At 42.7% G+C, this 24,487-nt stretch overlaps 1 long non-coding RNA gene across 1 annotated transcript; it reads right to left on the bottom strand.

Moving 5' to 3' along the window:
- Positions 1–661: 661 nt before the first annotated feature.
- LOC127053534 (uncharacterized) lies at positions 662–19,618 on the bottom strand. The gene is made up of 3 exons (XR_007775076.1): positions 19,185–19,618; positions 2,718–2,769; positions 662–2,167 (listed from the first exon to the last, which is right to left on the bottom strand). It is a non-coding gene; the product is annotated as an uncharacterized LOC127053534 (long non-coding RNA).
- Positions 19,619–24,487: the final 4,869 nt, after the last annotated feature.

The raw sequence follows: 24,487 nt of genomic DNA, 5'->3' as shown, positions 1-24,487 counted from the left end.
AAACATTAACCTTATCAAAGGTCGCTTAGTAGCCAGGCCAGAGTCTCTGCAGACTAGCTGGAGAGTTGGGATGACACACAGATTCCTAGGCCTCAGGGTTTCCAAAATTAAACAAATAGGTAGATTTCACTGCAGCCACTTCAAGAATCCAGGGAAAGTTGATCAGACCTTTAAGGCATTTACCATCTACACTAAAGAACCCATAAAAATAACCTCTGAACTCTTCCTCTTTTGCAGTTGCTTGATTCTACTAGATAGAACACTGGATGCAGCCTTGCATGCCCTGTTTCTGAGTACTCAGAATTAAGCCTCATTCTGCTCACACATACACTGGTACAACACCACTGACTTAATCAGTATAAATTAATCTAGAACTGGGCCCCTAATTCTGCTTCTAACATGCCCATTTTTTTTCAAGAAGTATCAAAGATCTCTAGCATAGCGATCTGTAAAAATAAAGATGCCAAAAAGCATATAAGTTTGTTAATAGCATCAGCATTAAGTTTTTGAAACTTTTTATTTAAATTAAGAAATATAAGATGTCTTTTTGGAGTAATATTCTCTTCTTGTCTATCAAGAGTTCAATGCAGGTCAATAGAGCATAATTTGAGAATTGATGGGCCCAACCTGAAAGCCTTTTACTCAAGTGAGTAACAGCAGGGAGTAACAGGATCAAACCCGTAAGCTGTCATGCAGATCTGAGGCGAGAATTTACCACTAGCAAATATGTAGATGTTACTCAAGGAATTTTGCCTCTTTTCTTATTCATTAAGTTCCGAGAGGCAGCTAGCAACTTCCTCAAATTTATTCATTATTCAGAATTATGTAGAGAAAGGAATTTGCCCAATAATTCTTGGTCTGTAGATCATTTGTGAGCAGTTCATTGCTGGTATTCAATATTCAAGCTAATCTTCTATTTATATGGTCTCCCAACCCACAGTGAATCTATCCTCACAACTTCCCTGTGAGTTAGGGAAAGATTACTATCCACATTTTACAATGAAGTGGTTAAGCAACTTGCCCAAGTTCACAGAGAATCATGGAATATCAGGGTTGGAAGGGACCTCAGGAGGTCATCTAGTCCAACCCCATGCTCTAAGCAGGACCAGCCCCAACTAAATCATCCCAGCCAGGGCTTTGTCAAGCCGGGCCTTAAAAACCTCTAAGGATGGAGATTCCACCACCTCCCTAGGTAACCCATTCCAGTGCTTCACCACCCTCGTAGTGAAATAGTGTTTCCTAATATCCAGCCTAGACCTCCCCCACTGCAACTTGAGACCATTACTCCTTGTTCTGTCATCTGCCAACACTGAGAACAGCCTAGCTCCATCCTCTTTGGAACCCACCCTCAGGTAGTTGAAGGCTGCTATCAAATCCCGCCTCACTCTTCTCTTCTGCAGACTAAACAAGCCCAGTTCCCTCAGCATGTCCTCGGAAGTCATGTGCCCCAGCCCCCTAATAATTTTTGTTGCCCTCTGCTGGACTGTCTCCAATTTGTCCACATCCTTTCTGTAGTGGGAGGCCCAAAACTGGACACAGTACTCCAGATGTGGCCTCACCAATACCAAATAATCACTTCCCTCAATCTACTGGCAATGCTACTACTAATGCAGCCCAATGTGCCGTTAACCTTCTTGGCAACAAGGGCACACTGTTGACGCATACCCAGCTTCTCATCCACTGTAATCCCCAGGTCCTTTTCTGCAGAACTGCTGCTTAGCCCCAGCCTGTAGCAGTGCATGGGATTCTTTCGTCATAAGTGCAGGACTTGGTACTTGTCCTTGTTGAACCTCATCAGATTTCTTTTAGCCCAATCCTTCAACTTGTCTGGGTCACTCTGGACCCTATCCCTACCCTCCAGCATATCTACCTCTCCCCTAAGTTTAGTGTCATCCACAAACTTGCTGAGGGTGCAATCCATCCCATCATCCAGATCATTAATGAAGATGTGGAACAAAGGTCAACAAAGATGTTGAACAAAAGTCAGTGGCCGAGCCAGGCATTATATACTAGTCTCTTCAAGGCCAGTCCAGAGCCTTACCCATCAAACAAGTCTTCCTCTTAAATCATCTTCCTCCTTCCAGCTGCATTGGTTAGCTTTGTTTGGACTCCCAGGACACATGGTACTGTTTCTATTCACAGAGTGGATGAGCCTATTGTCTCCTTACTGAAAAGGGAAGAAAAAGCCTCATGATGCACAAAACTGTTTTTTATTTACTTCTTTAACTTCACTCATGCAACTGACTTCTCATTTCCGCTCCATTACTGTGCAAATATCTCTTTCTATCTGGACACCCAACCCCCAAGCAAGTTACTTCCTCCTTGTAAACCTCAGCTATCTTTTTCTTACTAGCTTCTTGCAAAATTATTTTTTTAATTTCGGTGTCGAATAATGGTGCATAAAAACAAATGGCATCTTGCTGAGTTAGACAGAATTGTTCTCAGCTGCACTGTAGTTTTCCTACTGATCATGAAGCAGTGCAGGTTGCACAATGATTCAGATGCACATTTGATGATTCAGCCAAGTTTACAAGGGTTGAAGCGAGAATTTGCCATGGAAATGTACAGAGTTTCTAAGTATCTCACAAACTTCCCCAATTGAACTTGCAAAATCCCAAAACTTCCCCCTAAGCCAGTTTTGTAGAACAAAACAAACGTATCAGTCTGAGCAACTTTGCTCTAACTTTCCCCATTAACCCCCTGGCTATTGCATATACCTTTGTATCACCATACGCACAGTGTTGGTAGTGAGCAAGAATCCGTGGTTTTCTGTAAGGATGAAAGAATCAGGAATTCACTAGTTAAGTGACCTAGGCAAGTACAAAGAAGATACAGACACACTGTGGATTGTTAAATATGTATTCGTGAAATTAACACACAATCTGACAGTTTTTGTGAAATGTGCACATTAGGAATAGGAGAAGGAGCAAATAGGGTTGTTATGTTTTCAAATACTGACCTGCTAAGAAGTCTTCTCCTTTATTTGTTTGTTTGTCTTTTATGCATTCTTACAAATAAATAAAATGTTCTTCAAATTATCTGAAATGAGGCACAGTTTTGATTTACGGGATAAGAGAGAAGTTTGTCTGACAAATGTCAAATTTGTCTGTAAGAAGAAGGCTCATATCTCCAGAACTATTAACATAATGATCAACACAAATGCAGGACTCATTGCAAATTAAAGTTTTGCGAGAGTATGGACTGAGTAAAAATTGATGGCACAGAAGACACATGAAGGCCAAATTCTGGGGTCATTACTCGAGCACAATCCCCAATGTATCTCTAAGTTAGGTTTTCAGCCCAGCGCAATCAAATTAAATGCCCACTCCTGCGCTCAGCAAAGTCAACAGGAATTTTGCCATTGACTTTAGCTGATGCAGGATCATGCCCTTAGTCGTCTTTATGTTGGACCTTATAGTATACATATCAGAGTGAATCCTGCATGTTTGTAAAGCCAGGGAAGGGAGAAGCAAAGTTTGTCAAAGCCAGAGGAAAGTGCCATAAATCTGTGCTAAGCCAGAAGATAGAACACAGCATGCAATTGAATTAATTTAACTTGTAAACAAGCTGTGGCTAGAAGCATACAACCACACAGGGCCAGCTCATCTAGAGAGGAGAGACCACCAGAACTGCTGAGACAAGCCCCATTAAAGAAGACAGTCAACGTGGCTTACATAACTCACTCAAATTCCAGTAAAAGGCCCTGATCCTGTAAGCAGCCCCTTTTATTGACAAGGACTCACAGGACTCTGCAGAGAGACGGGGTGTGCCCAGGGGTCCATTTGCATGAGGCTGCTTGCAGGATCGTGGATTAAATGTGGATAATTTTGTATTGATTAGAACAATGATCACTCACGTAAAACAACAAGCTCTGATCTCAGTTGAAGTCTCTTAGTATGACCGTAATAATTCAAATAGTAATTAGTAGTTTAGGGCAAGAATGAGAGAGTAATTCCAAGACATGCACACTCAAGTACTATTTTAAATGGACTCTCTTAGTTCACAGTTTTGTATACAGAATGCAGAATGGATTGAAAATTCTCCCAAGTCCACATAGGAAAGTTTTAGAGACTAATCCGAAAGAGCCAACAAAAATTTAAAAAGATATTGAAGACTAGAAAACATACAGCACAAATCAAAGTAGACACCTTAAAGGCAGGAACACTGTACAGCTCTGTGCATCATGCAGCTCATCATGCTGAATTGTTCATGCTCAGAGCATATATGCTCAGTCCTGGACAAAGTAATCTCTTTGCAAAGCTTCATAATGCAGCTGAGTCCATTAAAAGGTGGTTATAAATAAGGAAGCTTATTTAGTTGTCAAAGAAATTTTTCAGCTATACTAGAACAGAACACGATGGGCAAAATTCTGCAATGACTTATGCCCTGTGCTACCCAGTGAAGCCAATGGAGTTGCATGGATGTGAATCAGTGCAGAATGTGGCCCAGCAGTTTGCAGTGTGAGTGGAGCACATGCCTAGACAGTATAATCACCCCATCCCTGTCTCAAATCATGATATCAGTTACAAAATGGTTGCATAAATTGCACTCCTTCTGCCGTTGTGGATGTCAAAGTTCTGCCCAGAGCAGTGACATCTTTGTTTCCATAGTAACCAACACCCTTTGGTGTGTGTGTGTTGTGGGGTTGGGGGAAGCAGAAGGCAATTCAGAAAAGCAAAAGAAGTGTAACAGGAGAAGACAAATCCATGGTGCAAACAAATTAATTGATAGGTTGGACTTATTAACAAATGTGTATTGCCTCTTCATGAGGGATATATTTATCTCACTCGTGGTTCCACCACTCCGGCTAATGTAATCACTGCAATCTCTTGGCAATAAAATCTATTCAGCATCACATACCTTCATATGTACTACACATAGTAATAGATAGTTGGTAATAAATGCCTTTACTTAGTGCAGTGGCCCAGAGTGGCCTCCACTGGGACACTGTTGTGATTCATGTGTCACTAGCAGGTGTTTCCAAGCCTCATCCTCAGCATAGGAAGTAGAGGAAGGATTGGGAAGTTACAGATTCAAACTAAAATTAATCAAAATACCTGTCACGCTTTCCAAAACAAGATGTGTGTGAGATGTGTAACTCTCAGGGGGCAGGGAGAGGCATTCTGGAGATATTCTCAGATTGTTATTTTGTCCTTGAAATAGCAAAAACCCTGTTAAATCACTTAATTTACAAATTAAAAATCTTGGGTAAAACAAACTTTCTACAACTTTTTGACTACACCCTTATTGACTTCAATGGGGCCAGGATATCTCTTGCACTTTTTTTTTAAACCACATCCCTTATTTTTCCCCACTTATTTCCTTTATTTTTTCCTGTTCTATGTTTCCTGCCAGAAAACTCTCTCTAATATGACCTTTCCATTGTCTTTACCTTTCTTTTTATATCTTAATTGTTTTTGTATCACCCTCCCCTTCACTTCTCTGTCCAAATCTCTCCCCAAAGTTCTCTCTTCTCCCTTTATCCCCCCAGTTCTGTTGGGATAGGACCCATAGCATGTGACCATTTCAATCTCCAAATGTGAGTAGTGAGTGTCTTGAAGAATGAGTGGGTGACAGAGGAAATGTGCTGGTGTCACCCTTGAAATGCAAGTGACAGACATGAAACAGCATATAGAGACCAGAGTGGGAAACAGAATTAGCTCCTTGATGTTTGTAACAATTGATACCTAATGTGTCTATAAAATTGGTTTAATATAAGCTGAGACCACAAACACTAGTATGTATCAATCATAATTGTATTGTTATTGCAGGGCGTCTCTGTGAGGCAGAGTTTGCCTTAACTGCTCTTCCATACCTTAACATGCTTGGATTTCTCTCAAATTTTGTGTTAACTAACAATTTATTGGTTTATAATGTGTATTTTGGGGATAAATACAATATGCCTGTAAAGTTTTAATCTTAAATTATGGGTACGTACCCTCAAATTTAACTCCCATTTTATTGTAGTTTTGTCTTGGAATAAAGAGAGAAGAGAACAGGTCCTAACCATGTAAATATGAATGCTAATGGAAAGACATAGCTACATTATTCTCCAATGAGTATATTCTGGGGTATATGTTTATCCCACTTTAGATATTTACATTTTCTAGTTGGATTCCCTATAAATTTGTTTTCAGTTTTTTTAAAAAGTAGATAGAGACCCCAATAAATTACCTGGATTGGAACAACTCCAGACACAGAGGAAGCTTGGATTCTCAGCCAGCATCTGAGATGCCATTGACTGCTATCTCTGTAGTTGGCAGAACAAGATCCCAGCTCCAGAGGGCTCATTAATGCCCATGAAAAATATTTGTACTTTCTTCTATGTTCATCCTAAGGGACTTCTGTTGGTCACAAGCAGTTGGGATGTGAGGAATTTGTGCCAGTGAGAATTACGAGCAACCTACTTCACTCTTCCTGGTTTTAGAAACTGCAGTACAAATTGGCAGCAAGAATCCATGTTTTCTTGCAGGCTACACTCGGTAGCAGAGCGCAAAATAGCTGCTTCTAACATTTACATGATTAGAGCCCATTCTATTCTATGTCTCTGTATATTTCAAGTGCACCCATCACTATGGTATCCAAGCACCATAGGTGACAATTAGGGACCTGCTTGCCAGTTCCCCAATGATTATAATAGGAATATTAAGCTAAGTGATGGGAAATGCTCTTGACTTTGCTGGCCATCTTGCTGGCTTTAGTTATTTTTTTAAAAAAGGGGTGGAGGAACAGAAGCAGTTTTCCAATATCTGGACTCCGAGGGTAATGTAAAAAACTTCTATTCTAGAGAACCATGAGGGACAATAATGTCGTTCCTGTCTTTATTGCTAAATTTTTTTCTTCTTTTGACATCAAACTTCTCATTAGAACTGTGTGAAAGGTTCATCTCAGATGCACTTGAAATCAGCCATGGTTTGAATCTTACCTCCATTCGTGAGCAAGCTATGGTTCATTAGGCATTTTGTGTACCTGCAAACACTCCATCAAAGTAGTATTTTGGGTTTTTTTGTTAATTTTTTTGCTTTATCTGGATATCCACAAACTATATATCTGATTCTGTGTCTCGAGGTTAATTGGGGTTCAGTGGGGCAAGTCAAGTGACACTGTTGCATGCCAGTGCATCTTATCATACCAAGACATATGTTAAAATGAACTAATATATGCTTAAGAAATAATAACCCACTTGCACTCTATGCCAGTTTGTTTACTTATAATAGATATTCACCAGCTGTCAATACCGTTTCTCATTTAGGATTAATAGTTTATCTTGTGTGTGATTTGTTGTGCCCAGAGGTTGGGTCTCATCTCTGATTTCATGATGCACTTTGGTACCAACGACGAATACAGATAGAGAAAGAGAGACAGTCTCCAACGTTTGCCACTGGCAGGCTGGTTGTAGACACACCTCAAGCAGCAACACCACAAGAAGTATCAGCCATATTAAAACTGTGCTGAGCAGAGAAGGAGATTATGGGACAAGACCAAGAGCCTGATCATGCAAACCATATTCATGTCAGTGGTCTGTACTCCTAGAAATGGTCCCACGGAAGTCAATAGGACTGAGTAAGAAGTGTTTGCATGAGTAGGGCGGCAGGATTGTGCCTCTGCTGTAGGGTACGTCTACACTACCCGCCAATCCGGCGGGTAGCGATCAATCTATCGGGGATCAATTTATCGTGTATAGTGTAGACATGATAAGTCAATCCCCGATCGCTCTCCCGTCGACAGCTGAACTCCAGCTCAGCGAGAGGTGCAAGCAAAGTCGACGGGGAAGCCGCGGCACGCCACGAGGATGTGAAGTAAATAATTTTAATTTGATCTAAGATACATCGACTTCAGCTACACTATTCTCGTAGCTGAAGTTGTGTATCTTAGATCGATTCCACCACCCCCCAGTGTAGACCAGGCCTTAAACACAAAACTAAATGTAAAATATTAAAAGCAAAATAAGTACTAAATCAATTCTTATGTAACCCTGAATGTATTGTTTTCTGTCTCAAAACAACATTTGTAATATGCCTTAACTTGTATAAACAATTGGACTATTTGAAAATCAACACTCTATCCAGCACTGGCTTCAATCTCTTCATGTCTTGTTTTGTTTCCTTAATTCCTTTCCCATTCTTTGGAATTGTGTTCCTAATTTTCCTCTTAACAGTGAAACTAGGATTGTGGCCTAGGCACACTTTCTTGTACATCTGGATTCAAAATATTTTATTCCACAGACCACAAGAAAGGCACCAGGGATCATTGATGACTCCGAGCCTACAGCGCGAGACCCACTATCTTAACGCAACTCATTGAATAAAATATCCCCTTTATGTTTGTCCTTTCCATTAATCCCGTTTACGTGGTTTGGTTTGAGAGGTATCAGAAACCACTAATGGAAAGTCAGTGTACATGAAGGAATTCACATTGGCCTTGTTTCAGGAAAGCATGTGCACATATTCTTAAATCCATCATGAAAACATGTAGGGGAAACACATCTGGGGGAGGGATAGCTCAGTGGTTTGAGCACTGGCCTGCTAAACCCACCTTTGTGAGCTCAGTCCTTGAGGGGGCCATTTAGGGATCTGGGGCAAAAATCTGCCTGGGGATTGGTCCTGTTTTGAGCAGGGGATTGGACTAGATGACCTCCTGAGGTCTCTTCTAGCACTGATATTCTATGATTTCTATTGGAAAAATGGGAGCATTCTTGCACTTTAAGGATTAAACTAATCTCTGGCCATAGGGCAAGCACAAGGGCTATGCATCCTGTAAGCCTTCAAATAGGACTCAGGTCTCACTAACCTGTTGCATACACCTAACACTGTCTGTCTGGATGCAGGTAAATTTTACCCTAACATAATAAATAATACAGTTTAAAGTACATTAGTTCTGATTCATGATCTTTATTAGACTCAAATAAACATGTCATGTTGGAGTTGAAGTAACATTGACATAAATATACTGTGGAATGATGTAAAACCACAAAAATAGTGGGCGGGGAAAGAGACAACAAATGGTCATTCAGGTCTGGAAGAGAATGAAAATTCTCCACTAGTTCTGCTGGGTTTCCTGCTGGAAGATTATTCTTTTCACAAACAGCTGTCTGCATGTCAATGAGTGGCCTGCTCTTCATCTGGGAACTAATGTACTGACATCAAACAGGAGAAAAAACTCACTTCTGGGGCTTCTGTTTTCCCCCAAGTCTGTTTGCTGTAGCTCTTCCCTCCTGTGGCAGGCCACTCTCACTCCTACCTGGCTGGGGTCTTTTATTTCTCCTATGGAGTCTTCTATCATTTCACCAAAAACAGTTCAAAATAAAGTCTTCTCTAGTCCATGCATTCACCCTCTTATCAGGGCTCCTCCAAGGCCTTTCCTGCTTCTAGTCTGTCCCAGCCAAGACCCAGGAGTCTCTGATCTCCCTGAGCATCTCCCTCCTCTGCAACTTCCTGCTGGCCTTATAGGGAAATCACCTTCTCCCTGCTCAGGTGTGCCTGCTTACTAAAAGGCAGCAGTCCATCTAGCCTGTAAAGGAGCAAGCCATTACACTGCCTATTCTTTTTTTCTTGAGCAATTTTGTATATCACAAGGCACTGGTAATCGGAAAAGATTCCAACAGTACATTACTGGCTTCTGGAAGTTTCACTGGATGCTATCAATGAAAATTTGATTTACAGACTGATAAAAAGTACCAAGACCTTTTAAAATGTTTTTGAATATGCAGCAAAACATAATGGTACAAATGTGTCCAGTCTTTTTATTACACTCTGTTTGACTCCAGTCCTACAAATACTTATGAATATACTTTACTCTGGTTGGAGAAATATTGCGGGCAGGGCTATGTTTGTAAGATTAGCAGCAGCAGCACTCGCTAGGTGCTTTCCAAACACTTCAGAAGAACCATCTCTGCTCCAAGAACCTCACAATCTAAGTACAGAGGTCAGAGGAAGAGGAATAACAATAGGCAGGCAATTTTGATACAAATCAGCAAGACTCACTGTAGAGACCATACAATAGAAGTGGGTCTCTAAGGGGGAATTAAATGTGGATTGGGTATGGGCCTTGCAAATAAATGCAAGGAGGGTGTACCAAGCAGAGGTGGCCATATGGAAGAAGGCTTGGAGGTCAGTGTGAGAGAATTTGATAAACAGGTAGAGTAGGTTGGGAGCATTTATGGAGCAGAGGGGACATGAAGTTTAACACAGGAGGATAAATAGGGAGGGGCAGGTTATTAAGCTTAACTTTGATACCCTATCAGAGGGGAAGCCAATGGAGGGATTCAAAGTTCTGCTACATATATAGCTGGAATCACTGTAAAACACCTTGTATACTCATTCCCATCAGTCATTTTTTTTAAAAAGTGATATTCCCAGCTGGTATAAGTCAGTATCACACCGCAGACATCAATGAAACTGTGATTTATACAAGTCAGGTATCTGTCCCGCTGTTTACAAATCCTAAATGTTTCACACATGTGAGCACAAAACAACTAGCTATTTGAGAATTCATTACGGAACTTCACTAGTCATTCATTATCCTCATGTTCAAGAAGATTCAGCCAAAGAAGTGAAACAATACTATACTAGTTAGGTGACTAGTTGTACAGTATGTAAAATGAATGCCGTTTTATCAAATTCAGCACTTGATGAACAATGCATTGGTTGAAAATTATTTGTCCAAACTATTCAGCAAATGCGTATGAACTATGAACAAGTTCTCAGCCATCAGGACTGGTTTGGGAATGATTATTCATCGCAAAATGGGCTCAGCTTGTGAACTTATACCTTGTGCAGAGGCTTAGGATAAAGCTTAGGCATCACTTACGTCCCATTAAAATTCTCAGAATACATGCATAGATCTTGTTTTGGGCCTCTGCACGAGGATGATTTTCACCCTGGTTGGTCAACTCTTTAAGGGAAGGCCCGCTGGCTGGGCTTCCATAAGTAACAGAGGAGAGGGAGAAAACAGCAGTACAAAAAATGTTATATTCAAGCTAGAATATATTGCACAAAACACAGGGGTGGGAGGGGATAAAAGAAATGCAAACAAGAAAGAATTGGAGAGTGTCTCTTCAAGAATCCACAGCGAAAAGCCGGTGTAAGAGAAATACAATAAATCCCATAATAATTACACTGTAGACTTGATATTAAGTTTGCCTGAAGGATGCCACCTGGTTAGCGTTTTACTGACACAGCTGGTTATTTCCATTTTCCATGAAAGACTGGGGAAGCTGAGCAGCTCTCTGGATTGATGACTTGGTTTTATTTAAAGTCTTCAATAAATAAAAATAAAGGCAAACTATGTGAATAATAAATCTGATATTGGTTTTGTGGACGCTTTTGCATTTTCCCAGAAAAGCCCCTGAACCTCAGCCAAAGTGAGCGTAGCCAGACTATCGACGGAAGGAGTCCATACAAGGAGGTGTGGGGGATGATTCTAGCAGTTGCTGTTTAAGTACAGTATTAACTGTTCGGATCCACTCCATCCACCTAAAAAAGACACATTATAACAGGGGCAAAAGGGTAAACTGTCTTCTTGGTTACAACTGGAATCAATCCCGTGTAACCATGTTGACCCTGTGGAGTCACACAGGCTTTATGTACCTGAATCTGGGAAAATCTCACTTAAACCAGCCAAACTCTTAACTCTGTTGCCTTCAAGCAAGTTCCTCCTCACTAGAGTAAATGAGCTCAGAATCACTCTTAGGGATAGGGTTTGAAGGCATATACAGGCCTAAAGGTGCAGATAGGCGCCTGGTGGGATTTTCAAAAGCTCAAGCCTAACTCCCATTGCTAGCTAAATCTTTAAAAATCCGGCCTCAATTCTGGAAGCTGTTCCAAGCATACAGGCTGTTGAACACAAACAGAGCTGCATAGATTCAAATGCAGAGGTATACCCAGTAGAAGCAGTTTGTAGGACTGAAATCTTGGTTTTGGAAACATGGCAACAGAGGTAACAAACTAATGAATGTTTTGCTCCATGACTCTTGCATGATTATTGTTTGCTGTTTCATTTTAGGTGATTTTGTATCCCCTCAAGTGCTCCTTTTCTGGAAAAATTAAACAGCTGTTTTGAAATTCCAAACGTCTCCCAAAATAGAACTTTAATTTCAAAGCCACCTTACTCATCCAATGGGACCCAGATTGTTCAGGAACAGCTTAATTTTCTTTGAGGAAAGAAGTGTGAGGAGATTTTTGTTTTTAAAACAAAAATTAATCAAATATGGTGATTTTTTTTCAGCCTCAAGAGCTCAGGTTTGAGTGTGTGGTGAAATGAAATAAAAATAAGTAGTTTTGCCTTTTGTTGCCCAGTTTTTCAGACATCTCCAGTGGCAATGCTTGTTGCCAAGATAGCCTGAGAGAGAAATGAATTCCAGAATGAAACTCTGTGTGTGTGTGTGTGTATGTGTGTGTGTGTGTTTAAAATAAATAAATTATTCACTCTTTTTGAATGTCTGGAGACACTTACACACAGCTCTCCAAACTAACACAGATCAAGCTGATAGGTAGGTAATGTTGATAATATTAAAAATGTATCTTGCATTTATAAACTGCCTTTCACACCTGAGGCATCCCAGAGCATTCTGTAAATTAGGAGCCACATCCCGGGCCCTGCTTTATCTGCTTTATGACACTCCTGCAGAGTAAAGCTGCCCTAAACCTGTCTTAACCAGTACCTTGAAGACTCCCTAGTGGATTCTCGGGTGACTTAGAGCAGATGCACTGACTCCTGCCCTGCCCCCTCTGTGCTCATAGGGTAGAGGGAGTGGATGGGGCAAAGACTTGTCTGCATTTGGTCTCAATGTGATTTAAAGTCACTTCCAACATGCTTGTCACATGGCCTCGGGGGAGGATCTGGGCCTTTGGTTTTGTTAAATTTAACGACTAATGACATTTTGGTTAAAGGACATCTTTGCTAAAGCTTCAACATCACTGCACCTTCAACTAAGATCAAAGAGCTCACAATAAACATCTTCAGGGACATCCAGCATGTCCTCTAGGACAGTGGTCTCCAAAGTAGGGTGCACACACCCCAGGAGGGCACAAGAGGATCCTTGGGGGTGCACCGCAGGAGGAGCGCTTTTTTTTTTCGCTTCATCAGTTCGGGTGGGAGTCCGAGCGGCTTTTTTTTTTGGTTCGTCAGTTCGGGCAGGAGTTTTGTTCCAGAAAGTGGAGGAATTAACTAGGGGGACAGCCATTTTAGACTGGATTCTGATTAACAGGGAGGAATTGGTAGCAAATCTGAAGGTGGAAGGCAGTTTGAGTGACAGTGATCATGAAATGAGGATTTCATGATTTCTAAGGAAAGGAAGGAGTGGGAGCAGCAGGATAAGGACAAGGAACTTTAAAAAAGCAGACTTTAATAAACTCAGAGAACTGATAGATAAGGTCCCATGGGAAGCAAATCTAAGGAAAAAAGTAATTCAAGAGAACTGGCAGTTTCTCAAGGAGACAATATTAAAGGCACAACTGCAAACTATCCCCAGGCGAAGGCAAGATTGGAAGAATAGTAAGAGGCCAATATGAGCTCTTTGATTACTTAAAAATCAAAAAGGAATCCTACAAAAAGTGGAAACATGGACAAATTTCTATGGATGAATACAAAAAAACAGCACAAACATGTAGGGACAAAATCAGAAAGGCTAAGGCACAAAATGAGTTACACCTAGCAAGTGACATAAAAGGCAATAACAAGAGGTTCTTTAAATACGTTAGGAGCAAGAGCAAGAGGAAAGAAAGTGTAGATCTGTTACCCTGAAAAATGGGTTTTGGGATGCTGCTATAACCTTATGATTGCCCACTTAGTGTGTTCTTCCTGAGGTAAACGTTTCCAGGGTTCTTAAGGAAACAATAAAGGACACAGATATATATAACTCTTTCCCAAAACAAAATACCTTTTTATTGCCGTAACTAATAATCGCTAATACAGTGTGTCCTGAAATCCTAAACAAAACACAAAATCCCAGAGACAGAATCCCTTATTGCTAGTTAAAGAGCATTCAAACAACAGTAGCATATAGTTCAAATGATTTTAAGCAAAGTGATTTGTTACAAGTGGCCAGTTAGTAACAAATCGCTGACGGCAGATCTTAAAGAACTGTTTGAGATGCTGAACTTTTGTGAAAATTGAAAGGAAAGTGAATGGTTCAAGTAGAGGTGAGGCCACGATGCAAAAATTCAATATCAGATCCAGATTTCAACTGCCGTCCCTTTTCCACTAACGTTTGGGGGTAGTCCTATCTAGAGTTCTGAGCGTGGCCCATCTCATTTAAAACCTCCATGCTTCTCCCCACAGGCCCATTTACTATTAAAGTTGTTTTGCCATGAGAGTCACACCAAGATGGGACTGAATTTTTCATTGTAATGCACTGGTTTTACTATGGGAACAAAGGCAGGAACAGTTCATTTAAGACACCCTCATGGTAAAATAGTGTCATCAAGGTAAGTAGGGGGAGCTGTATCTTTTTTATAACTCTTTTTTCTGAGCTCTTCTTGTAAATTTAGTTAAATGTCAGGATGTTCCCACTGGTAAACTTGGCAGCACTACACGTACCATCCTGCTGAATGTAGCTGGTTTGTTAGACACAGTGTGCCTAACATTGTCATTTTGGATATGAAAATACTTTTTCCTACTGTGTTCTGCAACGGCACAAAATTCCTCCTTCTGTCACTTGTAGCTATATGCTTGGATCTGCTTCCCCCAGCACTGTGGGTTCCCAAAACACCAGCTGAGGACTACTGAGTAAGGGATCAGATGTGCATGGTTCCAGAGAAGAAAGCTATTTGATTAAATCTCTGGACTAAGAGATCGTCCTGAACCAGACCCAGCTCTGCTCTGATTGCCCCATCAGCGTCTCTGGAATTTTCTGTCATTTAGATGTTGACCATGTTTGTGCACTTTAACATAGTGCTCTTTGAAACAGTACGGCGAATCAGGGCGACCACTCCGGGCCTCATGCTTTGGGGGACCCCACAGGCTGGCGTGATTGGCCAGAGCAGTCAGTCCAAGAAGTGATGGGTTGGTCCCAGAAGTGACAAACGGCCCTGGTAATAGGGAACCTTTAGTGCATGCCAAATAGGGTCTACGTGGACCAATTAATGTACAAGATGTTAGTGCACTTTTAGAAATCACACCTATCTAGAGTGCATGTAGACAAGCCCTACGTTTTCTAGCCTTTACCATTGTGAGTGTAGCCTTACAAATGAGAAATGGTGCAGTGTTGCCTTCTTGAAACAATAACTCTGGGACACGCAGTCTCCTGCCCCTTCATCTCAGTGGGGAACTAACTCCGGAGACTACTGAGAACTCCCATATTAGAAGAAAGATCCCATTCTGGGACTGTAGGTAGAGTTGGGGAGTGTGGGGAGACTCTGTTCTGTGGTTGGAGTTCGGGCAAACTACCACCTTCTCCCCCCACACCTCTGAAGTGTGACGTAGCTTGAATCCTGGTAAACATGTGTGTTGCGACAATAATCCAAATCTTTGCTGCTCAAGAACCAGAGTTATGTACCCGAGGGTACTGCAATTGCACAGCCAGCTGAGTGGGAGTATGGAACATCCAACAGCAAACAAACCACAGACTGATGTTGCTGGGTAGTAGTGATGTGTGTGGTCAAGATATGAGTAAGCCTGTGTGTGATTGAGCTATGGACCTGGAGGGGAAACATTTGTGCCAGCAGGATTGAGTGTGTGCTCATAGTTGGAATTACCTGAGCTCATTTTTCACTAGGGTATTAATAAACAAGCGGCATTTCTGAAGCAGAAGACAAGTAGCGGCATAGAGAAGAAGTGGCACGTTGGAGACATTCTAGCTGTCTCACGCCTCCCTCCTATCACCCTACCCTACCCCGCAGCCGGTGATAATTCATCACCCTTTTGGCACTTCGTTGTTTATTTCAGTAAAATGGAATTTATGATGATCCTGAAATTTTCAAAAATGTGTCATTCCAAAGTTATAACTGAGTGAATTGGACAATTAAATGAAATGCTGGAAAATAGTTGCTCCTAAAATCTCTCTGTGTGTGTTTACATCTCAGTCTGGTGTCTTTTATTCCTTTAAAATGAGAATAAGTCAAGGATCTCTTATAAAGGATCCTTTGTACAGAGCTCTCGGGTACGTAGGGGAAAGCAAGCACCTGTTGTTATGTATAAATTCTCCAATGTGTTGTCTGTTTACTGGCGGGTTAGGATGGCCTTGTGTCTAAAGCAAGCTCTGGGAGCAAGTAAATGTGGATTCTAGTTTTGGATCTACCACTGTGTTGCTGTGGGGCTTTTCTTCCAACCATAGAGAAAACAGCACAGCAAAACAGCTGCTGTGTAGTAGAGACAGACTGAGGGAATGGTTTGGGTCCAGATATCAACTAGGTTTGAGGCCAAATCATGGAACTGATTTGAGATTTATGGTGCTGAAATCTCACAGGCTCCTAAGATCTTGCTCAAAATAGGGCAGTCCTCAAAGATTTCCAACATTAGGCGGAATCTTATCAGAGTGGTTGCTTTTTATGAAGTTCCATCCATATCTAAAACAGGCATCTTCTAACTCCAAGCCAAAGCAAGCTGGTCTACACTGCACTTTCGTCGTTAAAACTTTTGTCGCTCGGGGATATGAAAAAAACGACAAAAGTTTTAATGACAAAAAGCGCCAGTGTGGACAGCGTTTCGTCTGCGGGAGATATGTTCTTGGCAACAAAGCTACCCCTCCTCATTGGGGATGGTTTTATTTTGTCACTGGGAGAGCTCTCTCCCGGCGACAAAGAGCGGCTACACTGAGCACCTTAGAAAGGCACAGCTGCAGCGGCACATCCCCACCACTGTACGGTGTGCAGTGCAGACATAACCTAACAGGGCTAGTTCAGATCCATGTATTCAGAAAAGACCTCTCTCACCCTGAAATTCAGAAGTTCTGGTTTTGACCTATCTGCATATTGCTATAAGACCTTGTCTATGCCTAGAAAAGGTAGCGCTATACCAGCAAACTGCCTTAGTGGAGGCACAGCTCATACTGGCAAGAGTTCTTTGTCAGTATAGCTTAAACCAGTTCCCTGACTGCAAGAGGCTGTACTGCGACAAGGACTTTTTTGCCTGTATAACCATGTCTACACTCATAGGCGCCAACTTCTACTGGAACCAGAGGGAAGGGCTGCCTGGGGGGGGGGAAGAGGGGCAATTTGCCCCAGGCCCCAGGCCCTGCAGGGCCCCCCATGAGAGTTTTTTGGGGCCCCTGGAGCAGGGTCCTTCACTTGCTCTGAGGGCCCTGAAAAACTCTTGTGGGGCCTGGGCCCCCAGAGCTTCCTCCGCTCCTGGTCTTCGCTGGCGGGGGGTCCTTCAGCCCCGGAGCAGAATGACCGCCAGCTGGCAAATTATTGTCGAAGCGAGACCCGCCACCGAAGTGCAGCCGGGTCTTCGGCGGTAATTTGGCGGCGAGGGGCCCTTCCATTACGGGCGGCCCTGGGTTCTCGACTCCCCCTTGCCCCTGGCTCCACCCCGACTCCATCCCTGCCCGCCCTCTCCCGTCCCCATTCCAACCCCTTCCCCAAAATCCCCGCCCCAACTCCACCCACTCCCTGCCCCCATTCCAACCCCTTCCCCAAATCCCACCCTGGCCCTATCTCTTCCCCGTCTCCTCGCCTGAGCGCACCACGTTCCTGCTCCTCCCTCCTCCCTTCCGGAGCTTGCTACAGCTGTTTGGCGGTGGCAAGCACTGGGAGGTAGGTGGAGGAGTGGGGACGTGGTGTGCTTGGGGAGGAGGCAGAGGAGGTGAGGCAGGGTGGGGCAGGGAGCTTGGCTGCTGGTGGGTGCAGAGCACAAACTAATTTTTCCCCGTGGGTGCTCCAGACATAGGAATCGGTGCCTATGTCCACTCTAGGGATTTTGCCAGCACGACTATGTGCGTTAGGGATTAAATTTTTCAGACTCCAAACCGACACAGCTGTGCCAGCACACCCTTTACGTGTACACCAGGCTAAGTCTGAGCCTTATTTTGTATCCGTGCTTGATAAAAACAGTGTTACAGTATTGTTGAAAGTTATCACATTCTCCTACATCTCTCCACTAAAGACAGACCGAGCCTCTGTTGAACATAGGGCTAAAGGGCTCTCGGCATCTCACTGGACTGGGCTCTTAATTCTTTGGTTCCTGTTTAAAGATATATTTATAATTAATTCTTTGCCTCCTTAGTTAACAAAGTTACTTCTGTAATGTTCTGTTCAAAGCTCTGACACACTTCCTCACTCCCATAGGCGGATTGCAGCTCCAGCACTGTTCAATACCGCAGTGGGTTTGATGTTACCAGCAGAATGTAGGAGTCATGTGACGTTGCAGACAGTGACTGTGGAGCAGAGAGGTTTTTGTGGATATGCAGATAAATGGGACTGTGGAGAGGAGTACGTAAATAGCTAGCAATGAGTGTTACAAAGGTTGCAGAGTGACCAACCCTCCCACCCTGTTTGTTTTGGGGTGTTCTACATCTCAACCTGAAGCTATAAGGGTGTGAGGATTTGAGTTCAAATTTCCTAGTTTTGGGTGATTTGAACAATTCTGCTGTTTTAATAGAGATTTTTTGAGAAACATTTAATTCCTAGTGATTTGGGCTGATTCTATTAGTCATGCATGAGGAATCAGGGCACAGTCTAGAGTAGAAAGCATTCAGCTCAGAGGCATCCCATATACAGACACACACACACACACAATTTATGCATCTAGTCTGCACAGACACAGAATCAAAAACTCTGTAGAGTTACGGCTGAAATGTCATCCTTTGCTCAGCTGGCTATGCTTAAATGTTGAATGGCCCTTCAAATGGTAGGGAAATGTGCATGCAGTACCCCATGTGCCACAATAATTATGTGCAGCAAGGAGGAATAAGGGACAGTGTGACATTGCATATCTTGGGGGAGCGTACTGTAACCCCCATATTCCTCATTTTCATATAATCGTGATCTTATGTATAAAGCATGCCTTGTAAGGTATCAGGAGAAAGGTTATGATCTGCTGAAAGTCATTTCTCTGTCCATGTATGTGTAACATTAATGCATATGAAGTTATGAGAATTGTGTTGTATGGTTGTCACTAAAACATCCCATAAGTTGGGGAATCAGCCAGATATTAGCTCCCCAGAGGCAACAACAAGGAAAGTAAGCAACACCTAGGTGGGGTGTCAAGCCATTGTCCAGCAAGGGAACTACAATGCAATGACTCACCTGCATAAGGCCTCACCAGGGGAACTGCTCAACCATGCTTGGAGAGATTCAGCAATGCCCCCTTGGCATGCCTGGACTTGTGCTCCCCAAGAATGTGAACTGAGGGTATAAAACAGACAGAATAGACACATACTGGGCCCTTCTCCTGCTCCTACCTTTGCTGCAAGCAACCAAGACACTGAGAAGAAGACTCCAACAGAGGAGACTGGCCCAGGTTTAAGGAACAAATCTGTATATTAAGGACTGCAATATCTAGTGTGTGTGTGTGTGTGTGTGGGTGCTTAATCTAGTTGCCGCCCAGTCTAATAGGGTTGAGAGTTTAGACTGTGTGCTTATATTTTATTTTATTTTGGTAACCACTCTGACTTTTTGCCTATCACTTAATATCACTTAAAATCTATCTTTGTAGTTAATAAATTGGTTTATTTATTCTGCCTGAAGCAGTGTGTTTGGTTTGAAGCATGTCAGACACTCCCCTTGGGATAACAAGCCTGGTGCATATCAATTTCTTTGTTAAATTGACGAAGTCATATAAGCTTGCAGTGTCTAGGGTGATTAGACAGCAAATCTGAAAAATCGGGACAGAAGTGGGGGGTCATAGGAGCCTATATAAGAAAAAGACCCCAAAATCAGGACTATCCCTATAAAATCAGAACATATGGTCACCCTAGCTGTGTCCAATGGACATGAATGGACACTGGAAGTCGGAGGTTCCTAGGGTTGTGTCTGGGACTGAAGATATTGGCTAGTGTCATTCGGTTGCACATAGCTGAGAGCAGCTGACATGCCAGACGCTGTGTGTGAACAGCCCAGGAGTAGGGGTTCTCACAGCAGAGCAGGGTAAGGCTGGCTCCCAGAGTCAAGGATTGGAGTGACCTAGCAGATCACTGGTTCAGATAACACCAGGGGAACATCACAAAAGCTTAAATGTTGCATCACCCTTCAAATGGTAGGGAAATGTGCATGCAGTACACCATGTGCCACAATATTTATGTAGGTGCAGCAACAGGACACAAGGATAACATTTCCAGCAAGGGGGAAGAAGGGACGGGTCACAGTAATGGGCACAAGGGCCCTGAAAATTAGTTAAAGGTCATCAGAGGAAGCCAGCATCATCAAATGCATGTCAAAGTTGGATGCCGTGCAGGCTATTGGTTAGAGTAGAGGACTGTGTATATGGAGCCTTGTATTCTATCCTCAGCTCTGCCACTGACTAACCATGGGATCTTGGGGAAGTCACTCTCATTACTCAATGCCTCAGCTTCCATGTCTGTAAAATGCTAAAATTTACCCCAACTTTTTCACAGGCAATTAATTGATGAAAGTTTATGAACTGCTTTCTGATAATCCCATGGAAGATGCTATTCAAGTACAAAGAATTCATTATTGATTATATTAATTATATGACCCCTGCAAATCTGCCTCTTCTTCCTTTCTTCTACTATTTCTGGTTTAACTGGATGCACTGGTAATCACCCAAGAAGCCTATTCTTGTGAGCCTCCCAACCCATTTTTGCAAATTCCAGAAGTTCAGATTAGTTCAAAAAAGTTTGAAATAAGTTTCCAAACTTCGGGTTGCTTATGTGAATAACCACTTGAAGGCTAAACCTGTAACTAAATCTGAATTTTGCTTAATCTTGTATTTTTATAGGGAACCAAGCAAACCCCTCCCTGAACATCACTGAATTTGGGGGTGTTGGAAAGCCAGATACAGCTCTGGATCAGAATTCTGGGTGCCCCAGCCTGTGCTCTTTAATTGCGATTGTACGTGTTATCCAGCTGGTTACATAGTAATCATGGAGATTTTAGCGTATCCAGTTACAGCAGTGATGGAATCCAGGTAGGGTAGGCAGAAGCACAGTGCGGTCATATTTGTTGGTATTCATGCCACCACTGGGATTTAATGAAAATGCTCACAAACTGAAAAAGTTTCATGAATTTTAGCATGAATGATTATTCATGCCAGGTGATATTTCTTATTTGCTGTTCACTGCTGTCCTCTTGAGAAGGTTTGTCATCCAATCAGAGCAGAAACAATACCATCGGACTCCAATGACCATCAAATACTCCTATGAATAACCAGTACTGAACAGTTGAAGCAAAGAGTTGGAGAACACCCTATAAGTTGGAAAATTACTCATCCTAACTGTTCGGTGAATATTTGCTATGAACAGATCAGCAGCCTATTTCCTGGGTGCTCAGGCCTGGCTTACGTTTGTTCTTTGCTACAGCCATAGCACTGTAATTATCCATAGTGTTCATGGATCTTTTCCCTATTGTCATTTAGTGTGAGCGTTATTGGTAAGAGATTAAGTGTTTGTGACATCCATCTGAATTTGTCCAACAGATGACAACCTGCAAGAAGATAGGGAACTGGATGTCTTAGTGGATTTTTAATGGTCTACAGAGACCTTGGGTCACTGGTTCAGTTTAACTTGTATCAGTAATGTATGAAACTTGCACTTATATAATAGCTTACTGTGGTGGCTTACTAGGAATGAGATAGTGGCCTCAGTCCTGTTGCCTCTGTCTGTACATCATACAAGCTCCCCCACAATTGGTTCTTGTTGACAGTCTCAACAGAGATGCCAAGGAATGAATGAAGATGGGAACTGAACTCCTCTCTCTCAACCCTGGAAGTAGTTCCTCAAGTAATGATTGAAGCACATTGGTTGAACTAAGGTGCAGGGCAAGCTTGACAAGCCACTGCCCTATTGTACCTTTTCCTTGGGGAGAGGACTTCACGCCCCAGGGCACTCAATCCAGGACCTTTCACAAGCACTAAATGTGGGGTTCATTTCTCTAAGCTGGATATTGCCATGCATGGTCCCAGATCAAATATTTATCTAAGAATGCACCAAATCTGTGAATGGTTCAGGGTATATTTGAGTATAAAATAAAAACATGGCCCCAGTTTAAAGGGACAGCTAAGTGGCACAGTGTGTCCTCAAGATTTAGCGTGTACCTTTTAAACAGATTTCTATTTCTGTATAAAACATGAGAGGAGTTTAGTCACAATGGAAAACCAAAGTACAGTAACTCCTCACTTAAAGTTGCCCCAATTAATGTTGTTTTGTTGTTACATTGCTGATCAATTAGGGAACATGCTCATTTAAAATTGTGCAATGCTCCACTCTTACTTTGTTTGGCTGCCTGCTTTCTCCACAGCTGGCAGCCTCCCTATGCCCCCCTCTCCCCGACAGAGCCTCCCCCCGCCGGCAGACCTCGCAGATCAGTGGCTTCCCTCTCCTCCCCCCGCCTCCTGCCTGCGGCAATCAGCTGGCTAGCGGCATTTAGGAGGCAGGAGGGAGGGAGAGGAGCAAGGACTCAGCACTCAGGCTCTCCCTCCCTCCCCTGCCTCCTGAACACCACAAACCAGCTGATTGCCCTGGGCAGGAGGCGGGGGGGGGGAGGGAGGGGAGGCCTGCACACCAAGTCCTCGCTCCCCCCACCTTCTAAAGGCTGCAAGCCAGCTGATTGACCCGGGCAGGAGGGAAGTGGAGGAGCGAGGACTCGGTGCACCTCCCCCCTCCCTCCCCTGTCTCCTGCCCAAGGCAATCAGCTGCTTGCAGCGTCCAGAAGGGAAGGGAGGGAGGAGTGAGGACACAGAGTGCGAAGTAAAGGGGGTGGAGGTGGGGGGGAGAAGAGGCAAGTCAAGGGTGGGGGTTTGGGGGAAGGAGTGGAGTGGATGGGCTGAGGGTTGAGCCTCCTGCCCCCCGCAAAGACAGTTTCTGTGCTTGCAAGAACAGCAAGAGAAGCAGCCGGACAATCCGTCCTCTTCCACTCTGACTCCACCACCTCAACTAAGCTTCATATTCAGCAATGACGATTGTAGTATTAAATTGTTTCTTTAAAATTGCTTAAAACTTATACCTGTATTAAATTACTTGTTTAAAATTGTTTAAAATGTATATAATGCCTTTTGTCCGGCAAATTTTTTTCCCCCATTATATACATTAATTCTTATGGGGAAATTGGATTTGCTTAACATCGTTTCGCTTAAAGTCGCATTTTTCAGGAACATAACTACAACGTTAAGCGAGGAGTTATTGTACTGTTTGTTTACACTTATTTACAATCCCACATAGAGCAGGAGAGAGGGCCCTGATGTCCTGGCTAATTTCCACCTATGTACACTCCACTGTAGGTTCACTTAGATAAATTGTTTTCCTTTTCCTTTTCTACACTGTTGGTAGATAGTGATGTTGCTGTTAAACAGGTACTGTGGTTCCCTTTTGTTCCCCCCAATACGTTGCTGCATTTCAGTGGTGAAGGAAGTCAATCATACACATATGAAGCCAGGTCAGAACTGGTGTAAATTGACGTAACTCCTCAGAAGAGCAACATCTGCTGAGGATCTGGTCCATGAGGTCTTGCATGTAATTTTTTTTGCTAATTACAGGTGCTATATAAATGTTTGTTAATTCACTTTAATTATTTTATTGTAATATATATTTAAGGACAGACTTCCAAACAACTGGAAATCTAAATGGCCATTTACATGCACAGTCACAGGAACTGCATATACACATGAGATTCAAAACTGCATATACAACTGTTGCATGTAGTCTTTTAGTAATTCCCCGACTGTTCAAAAATCTGGCCTTTTAGGGACCTTCTGAGCTCATGCAAAACTTCCGTTACCTCCAATAAGTTAGACAGGGCCTGTGATGTGTGTTGTTTTGTTTTGAACTGTTAAAAAATGTGTAGTGTTTTTTAAAAAAATCTCTCCAAAGCCTAGCAAGGGAATTAAGAACATGGAAGACTGCCCAGTAATTACTCAGTATTGGGAGATGATACATGCACCACTAAGCCGCATGCCACAGTCAATGGTCATTTACCATTGAGAATTGCAGCATCCGGTGTGCTACTTACTATATCAAGAGATCCTACCCCTTAGTCTGCTTTGGCTCATAGGTTTCATTGCTATGTGTCTGGGATAGCTGGATGACCCATGGCGAGCAGGTGATGTTTATCATCTGATTCTGCAGTCTATCATACGTGCATTCATGTAGTTATCTGTGTCACATACATGTATAGGATAGATTAGATTAGAGGTCAGGTCACGACCCAGGTAGTTTAGCCATACAAGGTGAAGGTATTGGGGTCTGGGAATAACACCCTTCCTACATATATATGTCTTCCCTGAACTTTGGGTCCAGGTGCATAGGGGTAAGTGGGCACTGCTTTTTGATTCATGTTTCCTTCCCAGATCTCCTCCAGAAGTCGTTCTAACTTGCCACTGGATGTCAGACTGACCACAGGCCAGTTCCATGATCTGATGGAGAGTGTATTAAGGTAAC

Source organism: Gopherus flavomarginatus, chromosome 6, assembly GCF_025201925.1.
Source record: "Gopherus flavomarginatus isolate rGopFla2 chromosome 6, rGopFla2.mat.asm, whole genome shotgun sequence".
Taxonomy (NCBI): domain Eukaryota; kingdom Metazoa; phylum Chordata; order Testudines; family Testudinidae; genus Gopherus; species Gopherus flavomarginatus.
Note: the sequence above shows the minus strand (reverse complement) of the source record. Positions and strands in the feature narration are given on the sequence as shown.